Genomic DNA, 21,961 nt, shown 5'->3' with positions numbered 1-21,961 from the left:
GGGAATGGGAAAACAGACAGCAAATTTCATAGCAAACAGAGCCACTGGTGAACCACATACCCATCCACACAGTTAAAATATTTCTGCTCTTCTTTTGCGTTTTGTTTTCATATGTCCTGCCAGAAGTGCTTTTAAAACGGTGATCTTCTTAAACATTATACACTCTTTTTCAATAAAATAGAGAGGGCCCAATGTCAACGTCTTTACTTTTTAATCTACTGAAGTTGCAGAAAAGTCAACACAAATCCAGCAAAAAGAGACAAACCGATACCTCATGATGTCTGTAAAATCGGGCCAGGCCTCAGCTCATATCCTGGCAGGAGCTGGGCAAATATTTTGAGCAATCCTGGCTGTGAGGTCATGATGCTGACATCACAAACAGGAACTCTGACGCTGGTCAGCCTCTAGGATGCCACCTCACCACGTTAAAGGAAAACCAGAAGGTTCTGGAGCCCTGAATCTGGAGCTGATAATTCAAAAAAAGTAACTTCTCCCAAGAAATTATCATCCTGTGAAAATTAAGCAACTCGTTCTCCACTACAGACCAGCACAGGCAATGCAGGTGAGCAGAGAACAGCACATCCCCCTAAGTTAAGGATTTAGCTCCCTACCAGGCACATATTTTTATATACTTCAAGTTTGCAAGTTGTTATTTTGGTTCAGTTTCAAACACTTTCTCTTATTATTCTCTCCTGGGAAATTAAGCTATGTTTGAGAATTCTGAAAACCGAGGAGGAAGTAAATCATGAACTTAAAATGTCATCTTGGTCTCGCCACTCCACTACATCACTAACTTCACCAAGTCCAATATTTATTTATACTGATGGAGGCTTCTGATGTGTAAGCTAGAGGTTGATTTCACCAGGGCTTCCCTGGTGGTGCAGTGAATAAGAATCCGCTTGTCAGTGCAGGGTGCATGGGTTTGATCCCTGGACCAGGAAGATTCCATATGTCAAGATTCCACATGTCAATCCACATGTCAACTAAGCCCACATGCCACGACAACCAAGCCAGCGCACTAGAGCCTGCGCTCCGCAACAAGAGAAGCCACCACAGTAAGAAGCCCGTGCACCGCAAGGAAGGGTGGCTCACGCCTGCCGCAACTAGAGAAAGCTTGTAGGCAGCAGTGAAGACCCAGCTCAGCCAAAAATTTCTAAACAAATAAAATTATTTTAAAAAATAATTTCCCTAGGGTATTTTCCTGACCCAGGATTCGAACCCGGGTCTCCCACATTGCAGGCAGATTCTTTACCATCTGAGCCACCAGGGAAGCCCTTAATATAAACAAGACTTAAAAAAAAAAAAAGAAAAGAAAATGCCAGAAATACAAAGCCTCACCACAGTTCTGCACAGTGTCTCTTTGCTAAGAAAAGCCAAAATTGCCAGATTGTTGTCATTGTTGTGGTTCCCCACCACCCTAGGAGTTCTGGAATTTGCAACCCAGAACAAAGAAAGAACTAGTGACATTTTATTGTTATTTCTAAGTGGTTAAAGATTCTTAAATTGGAGGGAAATGTAACAAAGGATTAATAATCATTATCTCCAGGTGATGGGATTACTGGTAGTTTTAATACCTTCTTTGTATTTTCTTGGGTTTCTCAAATTTTTATTTAATGAACAAATATAATTTTTTATACCTCCTTTGGATTTTCTTGGATTTCTCAAATTTTATTTAATGAACAGATATAATTACTTAAGCAGGAAAAACAATTTTTTTGTTTTTTTGGCCAAGACACACAGCAAGTGGGATCTTAGTTCCTCAAACAGAGATTGAACCCACACCCTCTGCACTGGAAGTGCGGAGTCTTAACCACTGGACCACCAGGGAAGTTCCAGGAAAAAGATTTTTAATGACTTTTTTTGAGTCACAGTAAAATGGGCTGCTTTCTAAGGCCCACTTCCTAAGGCCCGCCTTGAAAGAAAAGTTATAACCAACCTAGACAGCATATTAAAAAGCACACACTACTTTGCCAACAAAGGTCCGTCTAGTCAAAGCTGTGGTTTTTCCAGTAGTCATGTATGGATGTGATAGCTGGACTATAAAGAAAGCTGAGCACTGAAGAACTGATGCTTTTGAACTATGCTGTTGGAGAAGACTCTTGAGAGTCCCTTGGACAGCAAGGAGATCCAACCAGTCCATCCTAAAGGAAATCAGTCCTGAATATTCATTGGAAGGACTGATGCTGAAGCTGAAACTCCAGTACTTTGGCCACCTGATTCGAAGAACTGACTCATTGGGAAAGACCCTGATGCTGGGAAAGATTGAAGGCGGGAGGAGAAGGGGATGACAGAGGATAAAATGGTTGGATGGCATCACCACCTCAACGGACATGAGGTTGAATAAACTCTGGGAATTGGTGATAGACAGGGAAGCCTGGCGTGCTACAGTCCAAGGGGTCGCAAAGAGTCGGACACGATTGAGCAACTCAACTGAACTGAAAATGGGTTGCAGCCAGGGAGTGAGGAAGCAGACTCTAGTGTGCTGTGTGCACAGGAAAAAGAAATCAGCACAACAGGCCAGTGTAAGCAATACGAAGTGGGTACCCAGGCAGACAGGCTAGGTGTTTACCAAGCCTACTTCCTTCTCTTCCTGGAGTCACAGACCACATTTCCCAGCTCCCTCTGCAGCTCAGTGTGACCGCTGAGTCCCAGCCAATGGAAGGAGAGCAGGGCCTGCAACGTGTATACTTTTAGGCCTTCCTCATAAAATCTTCCCACTCTTGGCCCTTCCAGTGGCTTGATGGAGATGAGCAGGGCGACTTCAAAAGCATCGATGGAGGACACCGAAGAAGCCTGAATCCCTGCATCACTTTTCTTCATTCCCCAGCCATGAAATACCTACCCCACTCTTCTATAACTGAAAATAAACTCCCATCCATTTAAGTCATTAAAATTAGTGGAGTATGTTACAGCAGCTAGCTTTTCTTACCAAGTGACAAAGAGATCAAAACTCTGCTAAGACCTTGGAAAACATCTCAGCTAAGTAAACTCAAAATAAATCTGAGGATAAGCTCCTGAGACAGAAATGCTTCACACTATAAAAAGCATGATTACATGAAAGACAAGTTAAAGTACTGTGTTTTTTTAAAAGCAAAAAGACATTTTACTGGCAAGAGCAGAAATATGTTTAAAGAACACAAGTGTGATTGTATGTAAGATAAGACTGATGGTGAGTTGATGAATGTTCAAGAGTTAGGTGGTGATGGGACTACTTGTCTACATATGTGAATGAAACTGTCCACAATAAAAAGTTTTTATTATAGAAGATATTTTAGTAAAATCCAAACTCCACATTCTTCTTCACCACTTCATAACCTAAAGAAAAAAGCTTAAGCACTTTACAGAAACGAGAAGTTCCTCAAAACAAGCAGTCCCCCACAACAAGTGTAATGTAAATTATAAGTCCAAGTGAAAAGGAATAATCATCTTCATAATTCTTATCTGATTTCCTAAGGTCTTGTTTCCTCTTTTGCTGTTGCTTTGTGGGTTTTGTTTTTGTTTACTGTTATTCTTTTTCCAATGTGAAAAAAAAAATGTGGCTCTAAAAAAAGAAAAGTATGAGAAGAGGGTTAGATTGGGAAATGAGACAGCTGGATTCTGTCCCAGCTGGATGACCTTCAGCTAGCACTTAACCCCTTCCTGGAACTCGGCATCCTGAGGATAACTCATTAAATAATATCATTTTCTAAGTCTGTCCTTTTGTAGTTCTACTGTTTTGGATTCAAATACAAACTCCCTAAGTGAAAGGGCAAGGATTCAAAAGTGAAAGGAAAGCTACCGTGACTTCAATTTTGCCAGAGTTCAGAGTGCCCTGCCGTCGGGGAAGAAAGAACCACACCTGATAAGATCAGCCTCCAAAAAGCACTGCCTCTCCTCTCGCTCTCCAGCATCCTCCGAGGCAAATCACATCTCCTGCACTTCCCTTCAGCCCCTTCACAGCCCATCAGCAAAGCAAAAATACTATATTTATGAAATTTGGAAATTCTACTGGGAGGCCAAGGAAGAGTTGAAGAATTTGCAATGAATTTAACCTGCCAGGAGAGGGAGTTTAAAGGGAGGTTTTGAGCCTCCAAAAACAAGGTACCCACAACAGCAGAGTGGGCACCTGGACACTTGGATTTCTGCTCAGTCCTGCTGGTGCCAGGGAAGAGATGGAGCATCAGGCAGGTTAAGTGTCTTAGCTGCAGGCAGCTGCCCGCTGAGACTTCTGAGCGCCCGTCTAATTCTAAAATGTTAAATGTCTATACACTTAGAAGGGAAGGGGAAAAGAAGTTCTGAGAATAAGGCAAAGTCTAGTCGAGAGAAAAGATGTTTCTGAAGCTGGTTTTCAAGTCAAGCTAGAGACAAAAACTCACAGGGCTGCATTCTAATATCCTGTTCCGGAGACTGGGAGCTTCATTCACAGCCTAATCCTGTCCCCTGAAGTCACGGTTATGTAAGTGTCTGCTGCCTGCTGTGTCACTTGCTGTCCCCCACCCCCACCATGGGAGACACTGTGTAACCTGAGCTCCCCTGCTTCACCCACTGAAAACACTTACACAACACTCTGGTTACTTTCCAAATTGACTCGTATTTATACCAAGGAAAGGCAAGTTACTCAATTTTTTTCATCTTTCAGTTTCATTCACACTGATATATCTGTACATACATAAAACACAATTACAGCTGAAGTTCATTTATATATTTTCTTCAATTTCTGAGTAAAACAAGGAAAGTCAAGTGTTTTCAACTTCACAGAAGGATATCAAAACCCAATCAGTAAGCTGATGGGCTTTGCCTGGGCCAAGTGAAACAGTTCTCATCTCCCAGCTGAAATGAGGTGAAAGTCCTCATATGGCAAATGCAGAGTCATGCCTGTTTATGCACCCAAGGCCCATATTCCACTGCTCCACACAGCACACCCCTCATGCCAGGACTTCCGGGGGACACAGGAAATGACTCTACAAGAATAAAAGCAGACGCATCATCTCCTCTCGAGGTCTCTTCTGACTGTGAGGCCTGCCCTCTCTCCTTCTCTGGACTGCCCGAGCCACCGAGCAGTCTTCTATAACTGAATGATGAATCAGTTTGGTTTGTACACTGTGAGATGACTAAGATTCTCCTGGTCAGGGATGAAACTGGTCTCTGCATCCAAAGAGCCTAAAAAAGTCCTTGATACACAGTCAGAGTTTTTAAAAGTCCTGAACTGACTCAATGAAAGAAGAACCCCTGCTGCTGCTGCTGCTAAGTCGCTTCAGTCGTGTCCGACTCTGTGTGACCCCACAGACGGCAGCCGGACAGGCTCCCCCGTCCCTGGGATTCTCCAGGCAAGAACACTGGAGTGGGCTGCCATTTCCTTCTCCAGTGCATGAAAGTGAAAAGTGAAAGTGAAGTCGCTCAGTCGTGTCCGACTCTTAGTGACCCCATGGACTGCAGCCTACCAGGTTCCTCTGTCCATGGGATTTTCCAGGCAAGAGTACTGGAGTGGGGCGCCATTGCCTTCTCTGGAAGAACCCCTAAAATGATGCAATACTGACATTTTCAACCTGAAGCAACCTGTATCTCACCTTCTAAGCATTTGATGAAGACAACATTAGAGGGTTTCCCAACCCTGGGATCTCCTTCAAAAAGTAGGCCAGTGAGGCTTTGGGCAAACGATTCAATTACCACCCCCAGTGAATGCTGTGTAAGAGCTAGAAGTCTTTAAAAAAAAAAAAAAAAGAGCTAGAAGTCTTGAATTAGATTTCCTTTGTGGACACAGAGATACTCGCTCTTTGCAACGGAAATAAAATGTGAGGCAAATGTATAACTTTGAACTTTCTAATCATTGTATTTAAAAATTTTAAATACCAGGTGAAATCATAACCTATTTTTGTTAACCAAATATATGCAAAGTATGACTTCAAATGTAATCAACATAAAACTGTTAATCAGTTATTTTACATTCTTTTTATATTAGGCCAAAATCCAATTGTGTTATTTTAAAATTTTATTATTGGAGGACAATTGCTTTACACTGAATCAGCTATATGCACACATATGTCCCCTCTCTGTCGAGCCTCCCTCCCCCTCCCACCCCAGCCCTCTAGGTCATCACGGGGCACCGAGCTGAGCTCCCTGTGCTGGACAGCGGCCTCCCACTAGCTGCCTACTTTACATGTTGTAGTGTATATGTGTCAATGCCACTTTTCCAATTTGTCCCACCCTCCCCTTCCCCTCTGTGTCCACAAGTTCATTCTTATGTCTCTGTCTCTATTCCTGCCCTGCAAACAGGTTCATCTGTACCAGTTTTCTAGATTCCATATATACGTGATAATATACAGTATTTTTTTTTTCTTTCTGACTTATTATGAAGACTCTCGGTCCATCCACATCTCTACAAATGACAATTTTTTTTCCTTTTTACAGCTGAGTAATATTCCATGGTCGAATTATGTATTTTTCTACTCAGATCTCAACTTGGACTTGCAACAGCCATACATGGCTTATGGCTACTGTACTGGGCAGTGAGGCTCTAGAACTACGTGTAAGGCAGACTATAAGGACACTCTCCCCTTGACATAGATAATGAACTTGCCAATCAGACATCCGAGTGCCCCTGGGTATGCAGCATTCATCTTTCCTACCACATTACAGGCTTCCCTGGTAGATCACACAGTAAAGAGCCTGCCTGCAATATAGGAGACCTGGCTTCGATCCCTGGGTCCAGAAGATCCCCTGGAGAAGGGACTGGCAACCCACTCCAGTATTCTTGCCTGGAGAATCCCATGAATATAGGAGCCTGGCTACAGTCCATGGAGTCGCAAAGAGTCAGACACCACTAAGCAACTAACACAAAACAGCAACAACAATCACATTACAACACACTGTGAAAGGAAAAATGGATAAGCTCTTGAATGTAAAGCTGTGAATAATTTAGTTGTTCTTAAGATAAAGATGAAAAAAAAATAACATTTCCAGTAAGAGCACCTTTAAAATATCTATTTGACAGGGATACATGATGCATGAAGAAGCCCTGCTTACAGCACAAGGCACTGCCCAGTAAAACTGATGGCTCAACACAGTTTGAAAACACACCCACGCAATACTCAAAGCAAAGAACAGAGACTGAGTTACAGATGAAAATTTAATAAGTGTGTCTCAGGATACAAGAAGGGAACCTGAGAGGTAGCGCCTGGCAGATTTAAGGGCGACGGAGCAGGAGGCAGCGTTTCAAGTACAAAGAGGCGAGTGAACGCATCCTTCTACTGAGGCGGCTCCATGCTCAGCTGCTTCTGGCATTCTAACTGCAGGAAGCCGACACAGACTCGGGGAAGTGTGGAGTGAGAACACTCGGAAAGCAGGACCAGAGACTGGAGGGGGAAACTAATAGGAGAGAAAGAGGGACGAAGGATGAGACCTCACTGTCATTTCCCACTCATCTGTTGTTTCTTCCCCCGTGAACTTTAGTAAAGTTGGCTTTGATTTAGAGATACTCCAGTGGCTAAAACGTAAGACTCAGAGAGGAAAAAGCACTGTCCCAAGTATCAACACTGGGGAAATGTGTCAGTTTACTGAATGAAGACACAGAACACGTCTTGTGGGATGAAGAGAGGCGCATCTCCTCTGGGACAGAGTATCAGGCAAGTGTTCAATGTGCTGGAACAGTGATGAGTGACATGGAGCCACCTGCGGTCATCCTAAGGTTCAGGCCTCCTGGAAGCTTGCCCCGTGAACACAGAGAAAATGTGTGTGATGTCACCAGACACAGTTTAGGGCACAGGCCACCAAAGAGCCACTGCTTCACATCACTGCAATACCAAGTGAGATAAACTAGAATAAAGAGTGAGCAGGGAACTGGAGGCATCTGGTTTTAGCAGCAGCTAAGTGGTTGGCTTAGAGGGTAAAGCAAGAGGTAAGTCTGCTAAGGCTGGGTGATGACAGAGGCGGAGATCCAGATGGCCCCTCTGTTTCTTATTCCACCACCTCCAGCAGAGCATTCCAACCCTAGGGACTAGTGGGGAAGATCAGCCAGGGGAAAAGTCACACAACCCTCCCCAAAATAAACATACACAAGACATGAAAGATTGCCACTTTCCCTCGTAGAATGAGAGAAAACGAGAGAATCCATCTTCCAGAGAGCCGACTGTCCTGCCGTGCAACATGCCTAAAGGTGGGGGCAGTGGGGGTGGGGAGGCAGCGTCTGGTATTTGCTCAGGAGGCCAGAGCAGCTGGAAACACCTTAGAGAATTCCATGAAGGGACTTCCATGGTGGTCCAGTGGTTAAGACTCTGTGCTCCCGATGCAGGGGGCCCAGGTTTGATTTCTGGTCAAGGAACTAGATCCCACATGCCGCAACTAAGAGTTCGCAGGCCACAGCTGAAGATCCCGCCTGCCAAAACAAAGATCAAAGATCCCAAATGCTGTAACTAAGACCCAGCATGGCCAAATAAATAATAAACAAAATAAGTATTAAAAGAAAGAGAATACCATGAAATACTGAGACACGGGACAGAGTCTGAAACATCTTAAGACATCCATAGCAGCAAGAGACCTAAGACTTAAACTAAGAAGCCCTATACAAGGTAAAAATTGAAATTGAGAAAACTACTATTCAGTATTTAATTTTTCATATAAATTAGAAAAAGCAGCATCTCAGTCTAGCCTGAAGATTACGAGCATTCTCCAAAGATCACCTGGCTAAAGACACAGAACCTTCTAAGGACTGAAAGTTGCCTGATGCCTTTCTCACAGTTCATCCAAGTTACTTTAGTACTGCTTTTGATAAGTTTATGGTTAATCCACAAGCTGAAGGTAGAGCTGGTAATAATTTATATTCATGGAGTGCTAAATTTATACTTTTCAGAAATCATTATAAAGCATGACACAAAACAATAATGCAAGTTAAAGGCAGAGAAAAGGAGACATGGGAGACAGGAGTGAAGTTAAAATGTAAAAAATACCAACTTAACTGTAATGCCGCTTTTCAGTACTTCCACTCAGTCCCACATCTCCCAACTTAACCACCTTGTTTTTATAGGGTTGACTTATACCAACTCCCAGGAGACATGTAACTGAGTAAAGGCACTAGCAGCTATTCCTCAAAAACATGGTCCTCACAGGACTTCCCTGGCAACCCACATTCCCACTGCAGGGGGCATGGGTTAGATCCCTGGTCAGAGGACTAAGATCCCACATGGGGCGGGGAGGGGGTTTGTCAAAAAAAAAAACAAACCATGATCCTCACTGTCTTCACTTACTGACTTCAGATCAATGTGCCTTTCACACGGTAGATTATTTAACAAATATTTATCCGGTATTAAAGACATGTCTTTTTTTTTAATTCCATTGTCAAAAGAATTATTCATAAACACCAGTATTTCCTCAAAGATTTCCAACCCCTGAGTAACCCTTGCTACCCAGAGTGACGACAGCTACAGGACCACCCAGATGTCAAAGAACTCTTGATGGGTTACTCTGGGGTGGAAATCCTTGAGGAAATACTGGTGTTTATGAAGAGTCCAGGAGGCATAATTCTGGGTCTTCTTTAGCCTTTTACCACCTTATTGTACTGGACGACCACAAAGATTCATTTTCACTGAAACTTATCTAGGTAAGTATTTATATACATATTTCACACACAATATATAACTTTTTAAACAGGCCAGACTCCAACAGCCTTAACATTAACACAAAGATTAAAAACACAAACTACACATCTCTAGCCAAGGATAAAGTACAGAAGATGAAAATAGTGTAGTAACTGTTTGCCTAAAAGGATCAATGTGAAAAACCCATTTAGACATTCAAGGGCAGACACAAGCAGGGAAGGATCAGAAAATTAATTGGCCTCTTAATTCAAACGGTGCTACAAGGAAGTTGTAATTTCAATTTCTAACTGGCAGAGCCCTTATCGAGCAATTTATAAAGTCAGTCTACCAATCTTAAGTGTTGGTTTGAGAATATCACACAGTAGGATGCTGAAGATAAACAGAAAGTTTTACATATTTCCATCAAAGTCAGAAGTAGAATGTTAAATGATTCAACACTCAGTTAAGGATGCTTGCCAAAAAAAGTCAGAAAAGGATGTCAATAGAGAGACATAACCCCTTGAAAAATTATTCTGTGCTCGAAAATTACATGTTTTTAAATTTTGAAGCATATATGACATAGTACCAAATACAAGTTGTACCCAGAGTTTCAAAGTCTACAGCTGTTTTTGAAAGGAGGGGGAGGGTGCCAAAACCCAAGCAAAGCAAACAGAGCTGGAACATTCGATGACTTCTCTAAGACGGAACGCTGAGCCATGACGCGTCGGCCTGCAATTAGGAGTGTCTCTGCACGGCTCAGTTTGAACAAAGATTCATTTTCTGTTCCTGTTACTTAGATAAGCAGAAAATAAGCAGTCTCCCGAAGTTCCTCCATCTGCAAAGGACTTTTTTTTTTTTCAAAGAGCTGAATAATTAGAGCTATTCTGCTCATTTATACAAGCTTTCACAAAATTCCTACAATTCTGTAACTCTAATACCGCCAGCTTAGAGACAGATCTTAAATAAGGAACTGAAATGACTAGGCCTGGTTAGTATCTCCCAGAAGAACTTACTTAATAGGTCGGCAGCAGTCAATTATACTAACGTGTAAAAAGGAGCAAATGTGCTTAATATAGCATCATAAAATTTTAGAATTAGAAGAGACCTGCAATCTAGTTCAACTTCCTCATTTTACCACGGAGGAAACTAATTCTAAAAAATGAAACCACTTGTCAAGGTCACAGTTACTTAACGGTCCAGGACTTAAACCCCAGTCTCCAGTTTAGAGACTCCTGACCTTCATCTATGCAGATGAATAAAAGTTTTCTGGTCTGTTATAAACAGCAATGAGATGAGTAAGTCAATCTCAAGGCAGGTTAAAACTCATTTCCTTTTCCAGCCTTCACAAAGGAATCAAAATTGGCACACTTTTCACTTGCCCTTCAACAGTCACACGTGGCCCATTCCAAACGCAAACGCTCACCAACTGCTTGTTCTGAACAGGAAAAGGGCACACAGACAACAGAAGAATCAATGACTTCCTCACTGGTTTTTTTTCCCCCTCTCTTTATAAAAACCTTCTTGCTTTTACTTTCCAAATGAGCAACTTTAACAGTTGCAGGCTGGGAATTCCCAGGCGGTTCAGTGGTTACGAGTCAACGCTTTCCACTCATGGGGGCCCGGCTTCAATCCCTGGCCAGGGAACTAAGATCCCGCAAGCCAAAGGAAAAAAAAAAAATAGTTGTAGGTCTTTAGAGGGAATGGAGAAAATAACCAAATTTCAGTTTGCACAATCCTGAAGGATACTCGGCTATTTCAAATTTATTCAGATGTCCCTAAGACGGTTTTCCCGTACAACCACCGCTGATATTGTCAATAAAAACTAGGAATTGGTTTCATTTGGATCTTAATAACCTAACTTCATTGTTGGTTATTTTTTACCTTTGTAGGTAATCTTTCACACAGACACAGGCAAGTTCTATCAGATCTTACAAAGAAACTCCTTTGGAGTTAAACAGTGGGAAATCAAACTGACAAACATACAAAAGGGCCTGAGGTTTGGCAAGGCACAAGTTCTGACAGGAGAAGCACGAGTTCCTACCCCATGCGAAATACTTAGCTCCTCATAAATTAAAGTTCATCAGTGCAAGCTGTTGTCTAAAGGTGTGCCCTTAGACAGTGGCAAGGCACTCCGACTCAAAGTAATTTTCTATACATGGCAGGAAATAAGGTTTTCATTTCCCAGACCAGTAGAAGTGGGTTTTCCCCCCATTCAAGTTACATGAGAGAAGAAAACTGAGGTGCTGAACCCCAACTTCCTTTAGGAATGGGCATGCGGGAAGACACAAGGGATCAAAGGGGAGAGAAGAGTTCGGATACTGTTTTACAGATATTAATTCATTTAATCGTCATGATGACTATTTGAAATTCCTTTGATCCCCAGTTCAGAGATGAGAAAACTAGTTCTAGAGGTTATCAGTTTGAACCAGATCTTCCAGAAAGTATTAACATAAAGTGAATAAAGTAGCAAAGTAATAACAGAGCTGGGATTGGCTGCTGGAGAAGACTCCTGAGAGTCCCTAGGACTGAAAGGAGATCAAACCAGTCAATCCTAAGGGAAATCAAAGCTGAATATTCATTGGGAGGACTGACGCAAAAGCCAAAACTCCAATACTTTGGCCACCTGATGGGAAGAATTGACATTGGAAAAGACCCTGATGCTGGGAAAGACTGAAGGCAGGAGAAGGGGATGACAGAGGATGAGATGGTTGGATGGCATCACAACTCAATGGACATGAGTTTGAGCAAGCTCCAGGAGTTGGTAAAGGACAGGGAAGCCTGGAGTGCTGCAGTTCATGGAGTCACAGAGTCAGACATGACTGAGTGACTGAACAACAACAAATAACCAGAAGTTTGCCTATTTACCACCTATAACCAGATAAGTTTTGAGCAATCATCATAAGAAAGACTTGCAAAAAAAAAACAAAACTGAAATGTTACAAAAATGCTGCTATGTTGTGCTCAGTCGTGTTTGCCTCATTTCGACCCCATGGACCTACAGACCAGTAAAAGGGACTCCTGCTCAGGGCAGGGAAGCCTCTCCTTGATGCAGACCCAAATGTCTTAGTTTTATTTCCTATTACCTGCCCTCAAAGTACAGAGCAGTAGATCTGCTACGATCTCAGCAGGCTACCCTTTATGCCTTTGCTCAATCCAATCCAGCCTAGAAAGTCTTCTCTAACCCATCCCTGCCTAGAGACCCTCCATCTCCATCAACACCAAACGCAAGAGCTACTTCCCACTTTGTTGTTACTGTTCAGTCATTCAGTCGTGTCTGACTCTTTGCAACCCCACGGACTGCAGCACCCCAGGCTTCTCTGTCCTCACTATCTCCCAGAGTTTGCTCAAACTCATGTCCATTGAGTCAGAGAAGCCATCTCAACCTGTTGCCCCCTTCTCCTCCTACCCTCAATATTTCCCAGCATCAGGGTCTCTTCCAATGAGTAAGTTCTTCACAGCAGGTGGTCAAAGTATTGGAGCTTCAGCATCAGTCCTTCCAATGAATATTCAGGGTTGATTTCCTTAAGGACTGACTGGTTGGAAGCTTCCTTAATCCTCTCTCACACATACACAGAAAAATCCTATGGACAGAGGAGCCTGGCAGGCTACAGTTCATGGAGTCACAAAAGAGTTGGACATGATTTAGGGACCAAACAACAACAAGCCGTGTGAAACGGACTGTCTTCCAGGGCCCCAGCACGCCTCCACTTTAGCCTCTAACTGGCTCACTGTTAGCTGCCTCACCTGGTGAGACAGCTGCTTAGACCCAGCACAGAGTCCTCACAGCTCTCAAGAGATTTTTGATAAATCAGTATTTCTGGGGTTTTCTCCTACCCCATAGGACACTTTTGATTGGTCACATTCATCTGAAAAGCTTTACTGTAATAAATCTGCTGCTGTTGCTGCTAAGTCACTTCAGTTGTGTCCGACTCTGTGCGACCCCAGAAACGGCAGCCTACCAGGCTCCCCTGTCCCTGGGATTCTCCAGGCAAGAACACTGGAGTGGGTTGCCATTTCCTTCTCCAGCCATTTGCAAGATATGCCAGGTGACTCACAGTCAATCAGTGGTACAGGACTGGTCTTTCCTCTGTCTTCCTGGGCCTCTTTGGTATTTGAAAGGGCCAGTGACTCCCTTAGCACTATCATCATGACCAAATCCCCACATTAAGACAGCAACCCCATCAGGTGAACAGGCAGGTGTTACCCCCACTTTACAGAATGAGAGACTAGAAGTCAAGCAACCGTCCAACTTCACAAGATTCACGGAGCTGGGGCTGAAACAAATTCAGGACCGCAAACTTTTTTTTTTCCCCTTAAATCTTTATTCCCAAGGTTCAAACTTCACTGGAGAAAGCAAGTGCTTCACACCAATATAAAAGCATGCATATAGCTAAGTAATTTAGCACTATGAGGCTTGTGGGATTTTAGTTCCCCAAACAGGGCCAGAACCCTCATCCCTTGCATTGGAAGGTGGATTCTTAACCACTGGACCACCAGGGACGTTCCTCAAACTTAAAAGTAGTCCTGATTCCCCTCATGTTGGTGCGCTGAGAATATTTCCTGTGACAATATTAGACTTTTAATTACGTCCAAACAGAAATACAGGGCTTCCCTGGTGGTTCAGTGGTAAAGAATCTGCCTGTCAATGCAGGAGACACGAGTTCAATCCCTGATCCAGGAAGATCCCACGTGCAGAGGAGCAATTAAGCCCCTGTGTCACAACTAACAAGCCTGTGCTCTAGAGCCCGGGGAGCTGCAACCACTGAGCCCACAGACCCTAGAGCCTGTGCTCCGCAACAAGAGAAGCCGCCAAAATGAGACGCCTGTGCACCGCAACTACAGAATAGCCCGCACAGCAACAAAGACCCAGCACAGCCAAAACTAAATACATAAAATATTAAAATCTATATAAAAATACAGATCCAGCCATAAAGACTTTTTTTTTTAATACTAAGCAGGCCCGACCCTGCTTAGCTTCCGAGATCAGACGAGATCAGGCGCCTTCAGGCTGATATGGCCGGGGCCCATAAAGACATTTTTTAAGTATAAAGAAAAAGATTAGAAGGATATACTCTAAAACACTGAAATAATTTTCTCTGGGCAGTAGAATTATGGATAATTTGTTTTTTTCTCTGTCTTTTAATATGTGTGTTTATATCTTATACACTGAAATCACATATTATATATGGCTAGTATATGTTATTAAAATGCAAAGGTCCTTGTAAAACTGGTATGCAAGGCGAAAATAAACCCGAGAACCTCAAAAAAGTAATCACTTCACTAGAAAACGTTTTTTAAAAATCTAAATTTGACTGATTCTAGAATCTCAATGTCGAAACTCAAGCAAGCCACATATGCCTTACAACAGAAATTAGCAATACACTTTTTTCCAGTCACCCATGTGTGTGAAAAAACACTTAGTGATAAAAAGTTTTCTTTCATTTAAGCTGTAAAAAATATAAAATAAAATTACCCTGCCTATAAAGTTTATTTTTCTATAGTCTGGAAAAGTAGAGTCTATGTATCTTCCTTCCTGCCTTAAGTTACTAGAATGTAATATCTCCAGTAAGAAATCATTCTATGGGGGAAACCAGATAAACAAAGAAGGCAGGAGATCAAAAGATTTGATTGAAATATTTTAAAGAAAATTTCCCTAATATCTCATCTTTCCTGAAAAGACAGGGAAAAAAAGTATGCCAAATATTTTAGTGTTCTACTTGACTAGGGATCTGTAGAACCAGGGAGGGGGGAGAAATCTATTAAAGTTGCCTTCCGTTTTACATCAAACCCAAATTTTGGATGATCTGCACGTCCTGAACATCTGGATCTTCAGGCCTTTAACTTCAGAAAAGATACAGTAAAACAAGCACTTGGCAATTTTAAGTGTAAAAAATGGGCAGAGTTAAAACTGGGATCTAATCCAAGCTATACTTAGACATAAGTAAGCAAAAGAGAATACAAATACCAAAACACTTAATTCAAGTCAGAAGTATATTAGACCTTATGCTTATATAAAACATTAGGGCAGCGAAATGCCTGTCTGTAGTCTCATTAGGATTCCTAAGAAGAGGCAGATGAGAGTATACTTCCCCAGGGAAAGAGATATAGGAAAGGGTTCCCAATAGGGATTCTGTAATAGGACTACTACTTTTCTAAGATTTTGCAAAGACTACTTTTAAGATTGTGTTGCTGAACCCCCATAAGACAGACAATCAAAAAAACAGACCCACCCATTGAGTTAGTGCTCGTGGAATCTGTCTTTCTGTAAGTGCCAGATGGAGATCTGAAAAAAAAAAAGCTCTTTACTAAATGTGGCCAAGATTCCTTGGTACTTGGTGCCAGGGCCAGGATATTAACCCAGATGTCCTAGCCAAATTCAAGGTTGGTTAATTACAGTCTGCCAACCCACCGGGAAAAAAAAAAAAGGCTCTTCTGTTCCCGATTTGAAATCTGAAGAGGTCACTCTTGAAATTCTTACACAGTACCATCAGTCAATATGTTTTCCCTTAAAAGTGCATTGTAACTCAAGTGCTGATTTAAAGCATATGGATTCCTTGAGTTCCATTTACATGGGAAACATACATTATGTATATTAAAATACATATATAAGATGCTATATTAGTTTAGAACCTCCCTAAACAGTCATCTAAAAAATTCATATTGAGACTAATACCATCACTGCCTTCCAATTAAGATTGAAGACACTTAAAGGCTTATATCAAACACAGATTTTGAATCATGAATCTTTTAAGACTAAAAAGGAAGGCTTTGCTGCTAGGAGCATAATTCCAGGAAAACGCAATATATGCAAATGTCAGTTACAGGGTCTCCCAGGACTGAGCAAAAATCCTGCATACAAACAGGAAAGTATATTCTCAACAGCAAGTCTGAACATCAAGTACTGGTCTGGCCTTTCTGCCAGCCACTTCCTTAAGGTTTCATTGCCAATATAGTCTGCGCATTGCTTAAAATAATATAAACTAAGGTTCAATTTCTAGCTCTCTATTCACTGGCTGTGTGGCCTTTAAGGCAAGTTAGTGAAATTCTTTAAGCTTTACTTCCCCCACATCTTCAACTTTTTCTTCAACAAAATCGCTAGTATCATGGCACAAAATTCTTTATCTTTCACTATTTTAAAATATTTTAGGGACTTCCTGAGTGGTCCAGTGGCTAAGACTCCAAAGCTTCCAATGGAGAGCAGGGGCCTGGTTCAATCCCTGGTCAACGAACTAGATCCCACATCCCATAACAAAGACCTAGCACGGACAAATATGTACATAAACAAAGATAAATATTAAAAATAAATTAATATTTTAATACATATGTATTTAATACATATTTAAGGACTACAACCTTAAATTATCTAGCCCGTCCCAAGCTCCTGCCTCGGGACCCTTGCAACTGATTCCCTGGTATGATCTTCCCTCGGGGATCAACATTCCCTCACTTCACCTAGATCTCTATTTAAAAGCCATTTTCTCAGCAAGGTCTCCTCTCATCACCCTATCTAGAATTTCCATTACCCTACCTCTTGTCTCCAAAACTTGTAGTATTTAGTCTTAATATGTATCACTTTCCAACATACAATAAATTGTATTAACATGGTTACTGTCTGCCTCCCCTACCTGAAGGGAGTTCCAACAACAGGGCTTTCCCTTTTATTTACTGCTGTATCACCAGCACCCAGAACAGCAACCAGCACACAATAGGTGCTCAATAAACACCTGCTGAGTGAATTCCAAATGAGACCTCAGTACAGCCCACATACAGGTGCACCACAGCCCCACGAACTCCCTCTGGGGAGACTACCACACACTACAAAAAAATGCTGAAAAAGAGAACTTACTGGTTTGCAGTGATTACAACAGTGTCCATTCTTTATATTAGAGAAAACAATCGACTTCCCACGTCATTTGTACAAGGAAGAGGAGAGAGAAGCTGATAATTCAGATAAAGTGGAAAAATAAACGAGGTGAAAGGCTCGTTTTAGTTAACATTGAATAAAGTTTTCTTTTAATGTTAACAAGTAGTAAGCCATCTTCCTATGACTTTACTACACTACCTTCAGTTTTGTTTTGTTTTGCCTTTTTCTATAAAACCAGTCCTGGGACTTCCCTGGTGGTCCAGTGGCTAAAATTCTGTGCTCCCAATGGAGGGGACCCAGGTTCGACCCCTGGTCAGGGAACCAGATCACACATGCTGCAACTAAGACCTGGTACAGCCAAATAAATAAATATTAAAAAAATAAAAAACAATCCTCAAATTTATGCACCTCATATTTTCAATTAACTGAATAATAAATATTGACTGAACACACAGCACTCTGCAGAATTCTGTAGAGGGTACTATAAAGTGAAAGTCAAGGTCCTTGAAATATACATATAGATATGTATCATATACATATGTATACATACACACATACACACAAATAGCTTGAGATAGATACACACAAACTCTGGGAAGAACAGAAATACATCTGTAATAAATAATGAAGAACAGGCAGCCAATATATGACCAATTCAAAAGTGCCTACCTTTTGTGGAGCACAGGAGGACCAAGCCCCCTCTTACACACCATGATTTGGGTTTGGAACGCCAACAGAGACAGAACTTAAAAGCAAGAGTCAAACATTACTTGCTTAAGTTCATATGCATTCACCGATCACAAGGGATGGGGCAGACTCAATGTTTGACAATAGGTTAAAAAAATTTTTTAAGGTCAATGAGAAAAGCACCAAATTCCAAACTTATAAAGAACAGAAACCAGATCTGCCTATGTCTCTCTCACTGAAGCACAAGTAAGTGCTTAAGCAATTGTTAGGGGAAAAAAAAGAGGGATGGGCGATCTTTATCTTTAGACAGAATACCTTCACAGGGTCCACCCAGTTTGTTGTTCACCCTTTTGAACTAGGCCTAGTGAGAAGCCTAAGCTGTACCTTACCACTTTCTCTGAACCTCAGAAACTCAGGACCAGCCCTTGGCCAAGTAATCACCCACTGTCTTTGCTTTAAGGAGGGCAGACTTGCTCCTTGCAGGAGAGTCACTATACCAATTACCAAGCACCAGGAGTCAGAATACCAGAGCTTCAATCCTGACACTACCACTTATCAGCTATGTGACCCTGAGCAAGGTTCCTGACCTTTCTATGCCTCTTCTGTAAAATGGGATAATAGCACTGAATAGCACCATCACTGGGCTAGGTTAATTGAGACAAAACACATAAAAGACCTGCCCAGAGCTTGACCACAGGAAGCCCTCAATAAATGTTAATATTTCCAGAGAAAAATGCCCCAAAACTGAGGAGCAACATATACCTGAGGATTCTTGCAAAAGGTTATTATTACACCCCAAATCCTAACAGACCTGGTCTCTGGACTTGTACATATTATAAGTAACAGTAGTAATCAATGGGAAAAGAAAAAAACACCAGCCAGGACCACAACCATAAAAGCAGCAGCAGTAACACTAGTCCTGAGCTCTTACCGGCCAGGAACTGTCCTAACCTGAAACAGGAAGAAGGCAAGACTGCTGAATCCAACAACAACCAAAAAAGGCAGCATATATTTTCCTCCACCCGCCTTTTTAAACACGTTAATTGGCGCCCAGGTTTTGCTAAAAACAGGTAACTAAAGATTACAGACTTAACGTGTAATTTCTTCATACCAAAGAGGTGGGGCTGAGAAGGGAGGAAGGGGGTGGTGCTCGGTCCCTGCCAGATGGAAAAGCCACATGAAGTGGAGCAACAGCGGAGTTGAGGGTTTCTCCGCGGATCAAAAACCACAATTTCTGAAGCACAGGACCTCCAAAGGAGGGGAATCAGGAGGCTCTGCTTTGAAAATAACCTCTGAACAAGTGTCATCTGTCTCCGGAGTCAATCCCCTGACGAAGCAGAAGGTTCGGGTTACGGGGCAGCGGTGTTATTTCGGAAATCCCTGTCAATCTTGTCATCCACCTTCTCCAAGAATCACAGTCCCATTCGTGGGGGGTGGGGTGGGGGACAAAAGCCACGGCCGGCCGGGCCCCGGGCCAGCGAGGCCAGCCCACCGGCCGGCGCCCGCCTCGGAGGCCACGGCCAGGGTGCCCTCCATGCCGGCTCGCGGGCACCGCTGCCGCGGGCCCGAGAAAGGCTAAGGTGACCGCCGGGGCAACAGGTCCAGCTGGGCCTCGGCACCCCGGGGGTCCGGCCCGCCGCCCCAGGACTGAGGGGAACGAAGAGGGGCGCCAGGGAGGGAGCGGCGCCTGGGGCGGCGCAGGGGCAAGGAGTCCAAGCTCCATCTTGAGGCGGGCGGAGGAAAGGAAGGCCGGGCTCGGCGCTCACAGGGTCGGCCACTTTCCGGCTCCGGGGAGAGCACCCCCAGGGACCCCTGGCCTCCAGGGCCATCTCTCCGGGGCCGCCCGCGGCCCCACGGGGATGGCCCGGTGCGCGGGACTCGGTCCTCCCTCTTGGATGCCAGGCCCGGTCCCGCCGGCCCCGATCCGGGCGGGCAGGAGCGGGTCGGGCAGGGAGAGAAGGGAAAGGTGAGGAGGGGATGGGGAAGGGGAGAGGGCCCGCGCCGCGCCCCACTCACCGCCGCCTAGGTCGCCGCCAGTGGCCACCACCTGCCCCACTGCAGCAGCAGCAGCCGCGCGGCCGCCGCCTCCCGCCTCCCGGCTCGTCGGCTCCGGGCGGGGGAGAGCGTGACGCGCCGCCGCGGGGCCCGGAGGGCGCGCGCCGCCTGCAGAAGACGCCGCGGCGGCTCCTCCCAGCGCGCTCCGCCGCCGCGCCCACCGCGGCCAGCCCCGCGCCCCGAACCTCGCGGCCGGCACCCGGCAACCTGCGTCGGGCCCAAACTACCCCCCCCACACACACACACACCGCCTCCTCTTTGTCTGCACCCGCCGCGGCTGGAGGCGAACCCCCAAACTCCCGGCGCGCCCGCCGTCCCGCCCTCAGATCCCAAAGAGGACCGGGTCAGGGAGGAAGGTACCGGGGAAACCCATGAGGCCTGTGCCAAGGGGCTTCTCATCATCTCGCTTCACTCCCCATTTTCTGAAAGTGTGCCCAGAATTTGCAAGCCACACCCGATAGATCCATTCAGCCTGATCACACAGCCGGTTGGTTTAGAGCTGATTTTTTTCCCCCTCCTAGACCCCCAGGGTGAGAAACCCTTTGAAACAAGCTAGGAGGATCGGCCAACAGCTGGCCAAGTTTCAGGAGCACCCTCTTCTGCCCTCCTTGCCCTCCAGGGAAGACTCGGGATGAGGAATCCCTGGGGAAAACGCTGAAAGGCGCTGCCTACAGCAGGTGAAGCTTGGGAAGGACCGTCTCTACTCTCCCTTTCCCTCCAGGGAAAGACGGAAGCACGACACTTGCTCCATTACTTTGAGAAAAGCCTTTTATTCGCCCTAGCCATTTGCACTGAAGCCCTGGTTAAGGTCCTGGACCTCCCCCCCGCCCGCCCCCCACCGCCCCTCGAGGATCTCCTTTAAAAGCTTTTGAAAGGAACTGGAGGAAAGCATCAGCAGCCTGCTCCGGGCTGGTGCAGCGGAGGGCGGCCAGCATTTCGCTCCCATGGACCATGGCAACCCCAGAAGCTTGGCAGCTCCTGGGAGAGGAATTTGCAGCTGTCAGTGGAAGCCCAGGATTTTGCAGCGACTCAGTGGTGGACAGGGGGCCGGGGGCTTCCTCCTCCTCTCTGCTAGAAGGGAATAATCAGGAGGGTGACCCCTTTGCTGACCCTTATTCAAAGCACCGGTGCTGCCTGGACCAACAGGCCTGCACAGAGCAGGGGCAGGAAACTACATTGAAAATGCATGGAGTTCTGAACAAACAAGAAAATTCATCTGCTGGCCCCTCCCCTCCAGTCACCTTTAAAGACACAAAAATTCTGTCTCTTAATTCAACATAGCATTAGTTTGCAAGTCTTGAAGCCAAACTGTGGTAGCACCTTGATAGTATGCAGTGGCTTCCATGGTGGCTCAGATGATAAAGAATCTGCCTGCAATGCAGGAGACCTGGATTCGATCCCTGGGTCGGGAAGATCCCCCGGAGACGATAATGGCAACCCACTCCAGTGCTGTTGCCTGGAAAATTCCATGGACAAAGGAGCCTGGTGGGCTACAGTCCATGCGGTCACAAAGAATCACAACTGAATGACTAACACACACACACACACACACACACACACACATTCCTAATCTGGAAGGCACACCTTCCTCTCTCATCTGAACATTTTTCAGCTCTAATACACAACCTATGTAATCAGAGATGCTATAGAAAGAGGCACAGACCACCGTTAATTGTGGGGTACAAATATAAACATTTTGGGGGACTTCCCTGGCCATCCAGTGGTTAAGACTGCACTCCCTTTTCAGGGGGTGCAGGTTCAAATCCTGGTCAGGAAACTAGATCCCACATGCCGCATGGCACAGTGA

General features: G+C 44.3%; 1 protein-coding gene and 1 long non-coding RNA gene across 16 annotated transcripts in view; one reads left to right on the top strand and one right to left on the bottom strand.

The window, feature by feature from the left end:
• Window positions 1-20,210, bottom strand: part of CLIP1 (CAP-Gly domain containing linker protein 1) — a 116,780-nt gene extending 96,570 nt beyond the window's left edge. For 12 of the 15 annotated variants that reach the window (XR_009491067.1, XM_059876355.1, XM_059876360.1 and 9 more), the window contains exon 1: window positions 20,116-20,210. The gene's annotated coding sequence lies outside the window, so the exon portion shown is untranslated. Of the gene's footprint in view, window positions 1-271; window positions 4,436-15,778 lie in introns of those variants that run through there. The other 3 variants (XM_059876358.1, XM_059876356.1, XM_059876357.1) reach the window with 3 other exon arrangements.
• On the top strand, window positions 474-10,835 carry LOC132342612 (uncharacterized). The gene is made up of 2 exons (XR_009491068.1): window positions 474-562; window positions 6,971-10,835. It is a non-coding gene; the product is annotated as an uncharacterized lncRNA (long non-coding RNA).
• Window positions 20,211-21,961: the final 1,751 nt, after the last annotated feature.

This window comes from Bos taurus, chromosome 17, assembly GCF_002263795.3.
Source record: "Bos taurus isolate L1 Dominette 01449 registration number 42190680 breed Hereford chromosome 17, ARS-UCD2.0, whole genome shotgun sequence".
In the NCBI taxonomy this organism is placed as follows: domain Eukaryota; kingdom Metazoa; phylum Chordata; class Mammalia; order Artiodactyla; family Bovidae; genus Bos; species Bos taurus.
The sequence above is the reverse complement of the archived record's forward strand: the minus strand, read 5'-3'. Positions and strand labels throughout refer to the sequence as shown.